This window comes from Nomascus leucogenys, chromosome 16 (assembly GCF_006542625.1).
Source record: "Nomascus leucogenys isolate Asia chromosome 16, Asia_NLE_v1, whole genome shotgun sequence".
Classification (NCBI taxonomy): Eukaryota; Metazoa; Chordata; class Mammalia; order Primates; family Hylobatidae; genus Nomascus; species Nomascus leucogenys.
The window spans coordinates 22778927-22791829 of NC_044396.1; the positions used below are offsets into that span (position 1 = coordinate 22778927).

Below are 12903 nucleotides of genomic sequence, written 5' to 3' on the forward strand. Positions count from 1 at the left end.
TATTTTACCAGCTGAATTTTTTAAATGTCAAATTTTCCCCCTCCCTGATTATTTTTCTACATAGTCATTTTCAATGAATCACTTTATCCCTTCCATAAAGTTCCCAGTTAAAGAACATGACTAAATATTTGTTAAACATATGTTTGTAAAACAGGTTGATCCTTAAGATGCTGGTGTTCAGGATAGACAAAACCAGGTGAGTGACTACCTTTCTAGAATTTTATCTGGGATTGGTACATGATACACCATAATTTTCTGTTGATGTCTTTCTGGCATCTTCACACATAAAAAATGACATAGCTGAACACAGAGTTCTTGTGTTACAATCCTTTCCCACAAAAATTCTCCACGATTATCTTCACAGTAGCACATCACAGAGAAAACTGAGCTCGATTTTATCTTTTGCCTTAAAGTTAGTCTCTTTTTAAATTTATGGATTCCTATAGATTTCTTTACATTTCAAATTCTAAATGCCTCACTTGGAAAAATCAATGAATTATATATTTTACTTTTTATTATTGACTCATGTTCTATAAAATTGTCATCTTTGGCAATGGCTATTATTTACAGATTAAACTCAGCAGTGTTTCATCCCATTTTTTTCTTTTGTTCTCATTTTTGCCACTTTACTTTTCCTCTATTTTTCTCATGGAATATTTGCTAATTTTCCTCAATATCATTTATTGACCTTGTTTTCCTCTGTAATATCAAATCTTTACTGCTTCAAATGGGGCATTGTATTGAATCTGGTGTCTTAAAGAGTTAACTGATATTTTCCAAATTAATCTCTTCTTATTATAATCTATAAATGTTTCTTAGAGGTACTTTCCTTCTGAATATTATTAAGGAAACATTTTATCTAATAGCCTTTAGTTTCTAGAAAAAAACCTTATACTCAAAAGTGAGTCCTCTTTGAGCCCTCAAAATATTGCTCTGTTTACCTGTACTGAAGAATTTGTTTGCGAACTTCCATTTCTTTTCCTCATTAATTCTTTTTTGTTTGGTTAGGTCAATATTCAAAGTTTATATTGATATAACCACATAAATATTATTTACAGCTGAGGAACATACTGTGCAATGATTATATTTCCTTCTTGTACAATCATTGTTTACTTGGCACTTATAGTGGTCTTTTTTCATTCTTCCTGGAGCATTCCATTGTCCTGCTGCAACCCAGACTGGTTCTCTCTGGGTCTGCTACAAAGCTGTCATCTTGGTACTTCTCTTCACCAGCCACCTTAGGGACTTCCTTCTCTTTTGTGTTAGACCATCCCCCACCAGTTTTTTTTGTTAGTTCGATAATTTTGGTGAAACAACCTTTAGATTTCTTAGAAATAGCTTCTGAATAATTATATTTCTGAAAATACAGTTGATTCTCATTATTCATGGATTCTAATTTGCAACTTTGCAAAATTTGTGACCTCCTAATTAATACTTGCAGGGTTTTTATGATCATTCAGAAACATGCATAGAGGGTAAACATTTTGAGTTACATGTTCCTAGATGAGGTCCAATGAGGTGACACTGCCTCTTTGTTTCAGTTCATACTGCAAATAAGCATCTATGTTATGATCTATTTAGTGCCTCATTTTTCACATTTTTGTGCCTTTTCTTGGTGATTTTGCAGCTTAAAATGCAGCCCCAGTATAATGCTGAAATGCTGTGATGTGTCTTATAGAGAAAATATGTGAGCTTCTTTAGATGAGCTTCCTTCAGGCATGAGTTGTGCTGCTGGCTGTGGAGTTCGATGTTAATGAGTCAACATCACATATTGATATAACATACATTAAATACATGGAGTCTTTAAACAGAAACACACAAACAGCAAGTTTATGTATTGATTGGTTGGCAAAAATGTGACCAGAGGCTCATAGGAATCTAGCCCTATATTTCCGCTAGGAGCAATGGTTCAGTATTTGCTAACTCAGTGTTTGCTGTGACTTTACAGAATATAACTTCCACAAATAACAACAGTCACCTGTATCTTTTAAAAAAGTCTTTGTGCTTGATTGACAGTATGTTTGGTTTGATTGATTGTCTGGGCCTTCTGGCTGGAAATAATCTTCCTTCACAATTTTAAAGGCACTGAGGAGGGGCTGGGGGTTGGGAAGTGAGAGTGGGACCTGGTGTCCTGGGGGCCAGGGTGGGCCTGCCTCAGGTTTATCAAACAGACTTACTGGAAAGATGAAACCTCATGAAACTCCCGTTTGACCCAAGTCTACTTAAAGAAGTGGACTGGAATCAGAATACAGCTATATATGCTCCAGTTATTTCACCAACACATCTCGCAGAAGGCTTGGTTTAAGGCCTCTTTGTCTACTGATGATATGGTTTGGCTGTGTCTCCACCTAAATCTCATCTTGAGTTGTAGCTCCCATAATCCCTGCATGTCATGGTAGGGAGCCAGTGGGAGGTAACTGAATCATAGGAGTGGGTTTTTCCTGTACTATTCCCATGATAGTGAATAAGTCCCATGAGATCTGATGGCTTTATAAAGGACAGTTCCCCTGCACATGCACTTTTGCCTGCCGCCACATAAGATGTGCCTTGTTCCTCCTTCACCTTCTGCCATGATTGTGAGGCCTCCCCAGCCACATGGAGCTGTGAGTCCATTAAAACTCTTTCTCTTTATAAATTACCCAGTCTCGAGTGTTTCTTCATAGCAGTATGAAAATGGACTAATACAACTAACCTAGGGTTTTGTTTTTTTTTTTTACGGTAGTGGGTCAGCGAACTGCCACTGGAATTGTCAACCTTGATAATGTATAAAGTGTTTTGAGCATACAAAGAAATATGGGGTTCATTATGTTACAGTTGTGGAAGATGTGACTCGGTGACAGTGTTGCCATGGCAACTCTGATAATAGAACATAAATTCATCCTTTCCTGTGCTAAGAGAGAAAGAGTAGATGTTGTTAGTAATGAATGCAGAGGAAGACAGCTTGGCAAATTGTTATCAACTTGTACTTTGCTAAGCCAGAAACTGAACTGTTATAAGATTACCCTTGAATGTCTACCACAAAATGTTGGTTTTTACAAAACATTTGGATACATTGGATCTGAAGAAAACTACATACGTCAGAGGTTTCTAAAGTAAAAATCTTTTTAGAAAGAGAATTGTCAAAGGAGCTAATGCTACAAAGCTATACTCTCCCTGGAGTTAAAATGTTCTGTTGCTGTAGCCCGGTCACCTCCATAAATACTGGCCTGAAAAAAAATTATAATACTGCAAGTATAATGACATTTTAGAAGATTACCTTGGGCTGATGGGATATACTGTGAATTTAGATTACAAATGAATATTATTAAGGGGATGATTTTTACCCAAAGGGATAACTTGAATCTTTTCTTGCATTGCATTTTTCTAGAGTGTGGCTTCATTTCTTGGTAGTCAAGAGTACTGACAGTAAAGAGTTCTGTATCTGCTATCTGTGCTGCTTATTTTTTAAAAGGTATACATTTAATAGGCTGATTCTTATCACATGCATAAAATTAATTATATTTGTTTCAAATAAACATATCTAAATACACAGAGAGGTATAATTTCCCACATATTAAATTGGATAAATTAGTTATTATACAAATATAGTGCAGTTCAACATTTGTTGATCCTATTATGGACAAACCTGGCCACGCCTTTTAAAGAAGCAGAAGAAATGAAAACTAACTTATAAAATGTGAGGAGATTCAAAGTAAAACAATTTAAATGTTTTACTAACAGTTTATACAGTTCTATGTCAATAAAAAGTACCAAGTGGCTTATCTGTGAAATATATTAATAATTATTCATTTGTTAAAGATACCTATGAACAATTATTGCAGGACATCTAAGGTACTTTTAATGGTAAAATTGGGAAATCTCAACGTATGTATTTCTACTCCAATTTTTCTTTTTATCTGAAGCCTCTCTTCTGAATAACATTTTCATCAAAAAATGGAATATTACAAAATTGAGTGGAATGCAATATTTAATAAAATATATTTTACTGGATTTGTCATACCGTAAAATTTTGATGGAAGCTTTTCTTTTTAATGTGGTTATAATGGCACTATTATTCTGGTAACTATCCTGTTTTGATTTTATTGATTTTAATTATTTTAAAAGTTGAAGTCAGAATTAGATACTTTCCTGGCACTAATCTTGAGCATTCCATGTTACAATAAGTCTATTCATGTGATCAAAAGACATTTAAAGGCATTCTTCTATTGTCTGCATGTTCTAATCTTGAAAAATTTGATGTTATTCTCATTCTGTCTTTGTATGTGGCTTTTATTCCTCTATTTAGACATTTAAGGTCTTATATACAGTAAACTGTTTTAGTTTGGGCCATCTTTCATTTGTTGTGCTGAGCATATTTTATTGGAAATCTCGTATCTTTCAGTTTTAGGATATGTTCTTGTATTCTGATTGAATAATGTTGTCCTCTAAGTTTTCTCTTTGTGGAAACACTATTAGCTTGATATTGAACCCCTGGAGCAAGGGTCTGATTGTTTAAAAACCCTTTCTTTACTATTTTCCATCTGTTTATCTTTTTGATCTTTTAAGTTCATATTTCAAACTTTTATTAAATTTTTCATTTCTGCTATAAAGTTTTTAATTTCTAAGAAGATTTTTCTTGTTCTTCATATATTCTTTTAAGTAATACTTTTAAATGTAGATACATTTTCCTATTTCTAGGGGCATTAATTATGAGTTTTTTAGTATTTTTGTTTGGTTTTGTACTCTCTATATTTCCCCTATTTCTGTGGAAATCTGATTTTCTCTGGGATTTTCTTCCATGTTAGAGTATTTCCTCAAACGTCTGGTGATTCTTTCCTTGTTGATTAGGTTATATTTCAGGGCAAGGCATCAAAAACCTGGCTGTCAGCTTTGTGAGTGTGTGTGGGGGGTGGGGGTGTGTTTGGGCGTATGTGTGAGGGTGGGTGTGTGTATGAGTGTGTAGATGTACATGTGGGCAGGGCTTATTGACTGGTGGGCCTCATTGGAGCATGATGATGAAAGGTCCTAGTAGTTTATTGGGCATGTCAAATGTCAACATTTGATTGTCTTTTGGGATGACTACTTTCCTTAGAGATGATAAACTGCTAATTCCCAAATAGACAGCAGTCTCATACTGGCCTAATATTAAAAAATGATGATATTTTTGGTATGCCCTAGTATTTTAAATTTTTCATTAAGCTACTGGTAAAATTTTTTTCTCAACTGCAAAGCAAGAGCAAGAGAACAGGCTGGAGTATTAGGAACTTATGTTATTTCTGATACCCAGCAAACATTTCACATACATTAATTTTCCTTCCAATAGTGAGCTCTATTGCAAAGCAAAGAAAGCTCCTTGTTGAAGGCATGCATTTTTTTTCAGACTCAGGGGATACATGTGTAGTTTTGTTACTTGGGTGTATTTTATGATGCTGAGGTTTGGAGTATGATTGATCCCATCACCTAGATAGTGACCATGGTACCCAGCAGTTTTTCAAACTTCCGCCCTCCCTCCCTTTCCCCCTCTAGTAGTTCCTAGATTCTGCTGCTGCCATCTTTATGTTTATGAGTAGCCAATGTTTAGCTCCTTGTTATAAGTAAGAACATTCAATGTATTTTTTTTTGTTCCTGCATTAATTCACTTTGGATAATGACCTCCAGCTACATCCATGTTGCTGCAAAGGACATAATTTTATTATTTTTCATGTCTGTGTAGTATTCCATGGTGTATATGTACCACGTTTTCTTTTTCCAGCCCACTATTGATGGACACTTAGGTTGATGCCATGTCTTTGCTATATTTTTGTTTTTTGAGATGGATCTTGCTTTATCTCCCAGGCTGGATTACAGTGGCACAATCTTGACTCACTGCAACCTCTGCTTCCTGGGTTCAAGCAGTTCTCCTGCCTCGGCCTCCCAAGAAGCTGGGATTACAGTCAGGCACCACCACGCCCAGCTAATTTTTGTATTTTTAGTAGAGATGGGGTTTCACCATGTTGGCCAGGCTGGACTTGAACTCCTGACCTCAGGTGATCCACCTGCTTCGGCCTTCCAAATTGCTGGGATTACGGGTGTGAGCCACCGCACCTGGTCGTGTCTTTGCTATTGTAAATAGTGCTGTGATAAACATGCAAGTGCATGTGTCTTTTTGGTAAAACACTTTGTTTACTTTTGGATATATACCCTGTAATGGGATTGCTGGGTTGAATGGTAGTTCTATTTTAAGTTCTTTGAAAAATCTCCGGACTGCTTTCCACAGTGGTTGAACTAACTTACATTCCCACCAACAGCGTATGAGTGTTCCCTTTTCTCCACAGCCTTGCCAACATCTGTGTTTTTTGATTTTTTTAATAATAGCCATTCTGACTGCAGTGAGATGGTATGTCATTGTGGTTTTGATCTGCATTTCTTCGAAGATTAGTGATGATGACCATTTACTCATATGTTTGTTGGCAGCCTGTATGTCTTCCTTTGAGAAATGTCTGTTCATGTCCTTTGCCTTCTTTTTAATGGGGTTGTTTTTTTGCTTGATGATTTAAGTTCCTTATACATTCCGGATATTAGAATTTTGTTAGATGTATAGTTTGTGAATATTTTTCTCCCATTCTTTAGGTTGTCTGTTTACTTCCTTGATAGTTTCTCTTGCATGCAGAAGCTCTTGAGTTTCATTAGGCCCCACTTCTCAATTTTTGTTTTCATTACGATTGCTTTTGAGAACTTAGCCATGAATTCTTTCCCAAGGCTGATGTCCAGAATGGCATTTTCTAAGATTCTTATAGTTTGAGGTCTTATATTTAAATATTTAATCCAATTTGAGTTAATTTTTGTATATGGTGAAAGGTAGCAGTCCAGATTCATTCTTCTGCATATGGTTAGCCAGCTATCCCAACACCATTTATTGAATAGGAAGTCCATTCCCCAATGCTTATTTTTGTTGACTTTGTCAAAGATCAGATAGCTGTAGGTGTGTGGCTTTATTTCCAGGTTCTCCATTCTGTTCCATGGGTCTGTTGTCTGTTTTTGTACCAGTACCATGCTGTTTCGGTTACTGTAGCCTTATAGTGTAGTTTGAAGTCGGGTAATGTAATGCCTCTGGCTTTGTTCTTTTTACTTAGGATTGTTTTGGATATTCAGGCTCTTTTTTCGGTTTCCTTTGAATTTTAAAATAGCTTTTTCTAGTTCTGAGAAAAATAATGTTGGTAGTTTGACAGGAATAATGCTGGATCTATAGGTTGCTTTGGGCAGTGTGGTCATTTTAAAGATATTGATTTTTTCCAATTCATGAGCCATAGAATGTTTTTCCATTTGTTTGTGTCAGGTATGATTTCTTTGAACAGTGTTTCGTAGTTCTCCTTGTAGAGATCTCTCACCTCCTTGGTTAGATGTATTCCTTGGTTTACTTATTTTTTTTTTTTTTTGCAGCTATTGTAAATGGGATTGCATTCTTGATTTGGTTGTCAAATTGAACATTATTGGTATATAGAAATGCTACTGATTTTTGTACACTGATTTTGTGGGCTGAAACTTTGCTGAAGTGGCATATCAGTTGCAGGAGCCTCTTGGTGGAGTCTTTAGGGCATTCTAGGTATAAAATCATGTCATCTGTGAAGAGACATAGTTTATTTTCCTATATGTATGACTTGTATTTTTTTCTCCTGACTGATTGCTCTGGCTAGCACTTCTAGTACCTTGTTGAATGGGAGTGCTCAGAGTGGGCATACTTGTCTTGTTCCAGGTGTTGGGGGAATGCTTCCAGTTTTTGTCTGTTCAATATGATGTTGGCGGTGGGTTTGTCACAGATGCCTCTTAATATTTTGAGGTATTCTCTTCTGATGGAAGGCATGCATATTTTAAAATGAAGAAAAAATATAGAGAAGTTGAAAGAAGGAGGAATAGAGAGAGATAAAGAAGTAGAGGGAAGAAGTAGGACAAGGAGAGAATGTGAGGAGAGAGGAAGAGAGAAGGAAAGGAAGAGAAGAGAAAGAGAGAAGAAAAGAAGGAGAGTGAGAGGAAAATAAAGAGGGGTCAAGGAGGAGAGAGAGAAAGTAAGATAAGAAGGCAGAGGCGGGAGGGGTGAGAAAGGGAGAGGGGAGTTGAAGAAAAGTTAAAACATATTCAGGGCTTTCTAGTCTCCCTTGATATAGTCATTGTTTAATTTTCCAGGCATGTCATCCAGTGTCTCTTTTAAGATGAATGGTGCTACTATCCATCTCCAAAAAGAAACTAAACCCACCTGGCTTTGTGTGCCATTATGTACCACTAGTCCTACAACTTTTTATTTCCTCTCTTTCAAGAGTCTTCAAGGAATGACTTATGTTACAGCTATCTGTTCGTTTTTATTTTGTCTTCTTCAGCAGATTAGAATTCCCAAGCAATGCCTTATATTATAGACACCAACTTATTTGTTTTGTCCTGTTCATTAGATTACAACCTCCCCAAAGGCAAAGATGTAGTCTTGTCTAGGGCTTGCTGGCTTATAGTGGGAAAGAACTAAATTTTTATTTTTTATTTAAAATATTTCCAATCTATCACAGTCTGATACTTTGTACAAAAATCATACATTTCAATATCATAGCCATATAAACACGTGATACATTTAAAAATGCTTACTCCTACTTTCTGCAATGAAATGGTAAAAACAATTCATTGATTGGCACTGCTTTACTGAATCCACTATGAGATGAAGCAGCAGTTTAGTGCACCTCGCATCTTGCTTTGCACCTACCAATATAACATAAATGGAATTTTGTACTGAATAAATTTTATCTAAATATAACTGAATTGAGATTCAAAAATAACAATAAAGATACTGGAAATAAAGTCTTGATTAGAATGAAATAGCATCATAAGATCTACTTCCTGTTTTTAACCCCTGATTTGTAGTTTGGTGGGTACTGTTAGGCAATTAATGATGCTTTTAAAAACAAAGTGCATTGCATAATTTTTTGAAGACATATTGTTAGTTAAGTCTAAATGATTTTGATACTACTCTTCATCTTACATTGCCAAAATAAATGTCTAAATATTTTACTAAATTCCCTATCAATGATGACTTGGTGTTGTTATCTTTGTAATATGGAAAGAAAGCTCAATTTTTAATCACAATAGTAGGAAACTATCCCTGTCTATCAGGCTAGTTTAGAACAGCAACTGACATTATTATCATATACTATTTTGTGCATACACAGTGCCCTTCAAATGTTGAATTGATGCACTTAATGAAATTAGCTATTCTTCACAGAAAAGGCAGCAATGCTATCAAATCCTTTCTCAAGAGCTTCAAACGAAAACCTGGCAACTTAAGAAAATTAGGAATGAATGCTTTGATTTATTGGGCAATCCCTTAATTCGTGACTTGGTGGCTTTACATGGGAATTTGGAGTGCTTAGCCTGCCATGGGCTGGATAATCAAAGGCTCATGATTTACAGAATACATTTTTAAAATAACTTCTCTAGAGAACCTCACTTTTAAAAAGGCTTTCAAGACTTTTAGTATCCAATTGGGCTATAACATACACTTAACTGAAATACCACTTGCATGATATGATAATTTAGCCAATATCTGGAAGAAATGTCTCAACAAGTGTTTCATCTTTTATATGCTTTTCATTGAAGCTAAGGGGAAACTGTAGTTGGTTGCCTAACACTGAATAAAACTACAAGCACATTATTTCATTTTGAAGTTGAATGTGGCCAGCAGCTTCTAATGGTATATTTTGAATGTGATCTAGTGAAATTTTTACTAAGGAAATAATAACATTTCTAAAAACATGAAACATTTGAGGATCGACTTTTCATTTTGATATCTACCTTAGTTAGCATGCCAAAATATAGCCACTCAATGCATTTTTTCTTCCTGATAAGCTCTTAAAGTATAAGTGATGTGTGGCTTTTGCTAATAGTTGGCAGCTATTGATTGTACTGTGATAGCTGACTTGTTCTGCAGAATAAAGTAGAAAATCCTTTTGAATCAAAAAGCATTTCTGTACTTTGAAAATGTCATTAAAAGCTTCGAAAAGGTCACATTTTGAGATTGATGAAATAAAGATCAGTCATTCCTGGCAGGATGAACAGAATGTGATTGGGAAATGAGGCTTTAAAACTTTTGCTAGCACTTTTATAGTACAAATGTGGGATTCACAATGGCTCTAAGAGCAATAAATAACTTTCTACATACATGATTATTTTCCTGAATAATTAAAGCTATTATTTAGACATTCAAGTGCAGATGAAACTCAGAAGAAAACATGAGGTGTTAAAATACATGAAATTGCCAGCTTTGTAAGCAAAAGTCCCAGACTGGACTCCATTCCAAAATGGCTACCAATATTCTGTGTTTATTTATGGAGATATCATCATGTCTCTGTATCTCACTTATTCAGTATTAAATGAATGATGATATCTATTTTGTCTTTATGAGAATCAATAAAAATTCATTGAAGAACACAAAGGATAGTCAATACTTTGAACTGTCTGAAATAAATGCTGTTTGAACTGCCAAAAAATTATTTAGATAATCAAGTATTATTTAATTGAAAATTCAGTCTTGAGTATATTTATTGGAGCTACAAAAAAGAGAAATGAGTTCTCTTCAAGTAAGCTTAATTAGCTTTCTTTGAGATAAGTTGAAGGTAGTCAAGTGAAATCAAAGCACTTATTTTGCATTATTTTTAGTGATTTTTTCAGGACTGATATTAAAAGTATATGAGACTAAGATCTTATTTTAAATTGAAGCAATAACAACTCTCTTCATGCAGTATTGATTCTACATATGACATCTAATCTTAGCCGCCATTTCTATTTTATTCATATACACATTCAGCAAATATATCTTTCAACAGTCTGACTATATGATTACCCTTTCCAATGTGGCTTAACACCTTAAAAACCTCATGTTCCAATGAGAACACATGGACACAGGGAGGGGAACATTACACACCGGGGCCTGTCAGGGGTTGAGGGGAAGGGGGAGGGAGAGCATTAGGACAAATACCTACTGCATGCGGGACTTAAAACCTAGATGACAGGTTGATAGGTGCAGCAAACTATCATCGCACATGTATACCTATGTAACAAACCTGCATGCTCAGCACATGTATTCCAGAACTTCGAGTAAAATTAAAAAAAACAAAAGAAAACAAAATTCACGTTCCTGGAAAGCAGTACTAGTAACAATAAGGAAACAGTGCTGGCTGTGTACATTAATACACCTCCCAAAGCTTTGTTTGTTTTAAATGTGGTTCTGAAACATCACTGAAGGTTAGTTCTTTCCCATGAGTGAGAGCTTATCCATGTCAAGTTTACTGATTCATTTTCTTATGTAGAAATATTTGATGTCTATAAATTAGTTTGGCTAATTTAGAGTTGCATGCCATGAAGTTGTCATAAATCCTTCATAGATTTTAAAGGGTTTCTCATAAGATTTGCTTTTTAAAAATAAATAAATGGTGAGGATTGCTCTATATTCTGTAAATAATCTAACTGTACCCTCTGAACCAAGAGTTCAGAGGGTACAGTTAGATTATTTAGAGAATATTTAAGTTACAATTTTGACAACATTTTATCTTAGAAACATAGCCTAAATGACATCAAATTGTTACTGGGTTGAGAGGATTTAATGATTGAACAGGTTTTTTTCTCTCTCTAATAGTTTGATTTTTTAAATTCCATAATTTATTGTGATGAAAGATCTCATCAAAATTTTTTTGAGGCAGGGTTGCCTATGATATATAATGATACCAATTTTTGAAGTAAAACTGATATGAATTGTGATATTGGGTTTAATGTGACATTTATTATATGAACAAATTAGATAGTGGTGGAAGTGCTGATAACACTCTTTTGAAATATCATCAGCTATAAAGTACTGCATCACTGCTTGCTTTATAAGCAGAACTTAAATAAATCTATTTAATGATCCTATACATTTTCTTCCCTCCATGTAACACTATATTCCTGCCTGCTATAATCTGCAATTACTTCCTTTTCCCCGAGGAGAACATTTTGCTGAAGAAATAAAAGCCATTTCAGGCACAATCAGCCCCTCTGTTTCTTAAGACATTTTTTTAATTGTAAAAGACTGAGGGAGACTCTTTTTGATGACTCTACTGTATTTTACTATTGAACAGTAATGAGCTCCTACTTCTTACAAATGCATCCAGGAGCCCATGCATTCAACACGCCACTGTCAAAATATGCACATACATGATTGATTACCCAATTTATTGGTGATATTGTATATGCCATCATAGTGCAGTTTAAATGATTTTGACGAGTACAGAAAAGTGTCATTGACAGGTGCAGAAATAAATGATGGGTTTAAGCTTTCAAATGTTTTTACAGCATTTCACTGACTGGCAGGTTGATAAATTAAAATTACAGTTGTAGTATCAGGCCTGAAAGCACAACTGCTTTAGATTACAAAAATAGTGCTGTGGAAACTTTGTGTACTCTCCAGAGAAGTAGCCTGGAGGGCTTTGGGGAAAAAAGTGAAGCAAATGCAGTTGGTAAAGAAATCATTAATTTTGTGGTAGCATTGTCTGAGTCTAAACAAAACCCAAAAAAGTAGATTTTTTAGAAGAAAATTGGCTTTATCTCCTTATCCCTTTTTCCCTGCAGACAGAGAGAAAATTGAAACAGCATCATCAAAAGACAGGCATTGAATTGGCCATTAGTAATTCCATGATGTTAGATGGGCATATTTAAAGCCTAGGGACAATTTCTTGTTAACCTTCCCTTAGTTTCAACACTACGCATGGATTTTAGCTTGTCATACTGTCACCGTGATCCCATCAAGTCTAACTGAGAAAACTTTAAGACATCACTCACTCACTGATTTCGACATTCTTAAAGAAAATGCTATTTCATCAGGCATTTTCTTTACATTCGTATTTCATTCTATTCAAGTCCTGCATCTTTTCAAGGCAT

General features: G+C 35.0%; 1 protein-coding gene and 1 pseudogene across 9 annotated transcripts in view; one reads left to right on the forward strand and one right to left on the reverse strand.

Moving 5' to 3' along the window:
* RALYL (RALY RNA binding protein like) overlaps positions 1 to 12903 on the reverse strand; it is a 731347-nt gene that overhangs the window by 94314 nt on the left and 624130 nt on the right. The gene's annotated exons all lie outside the window — the stretch shown is intronic.
* LOC100592339 lies at positions 1339 to 3159 on the forward strand (annotated as a pseudogene).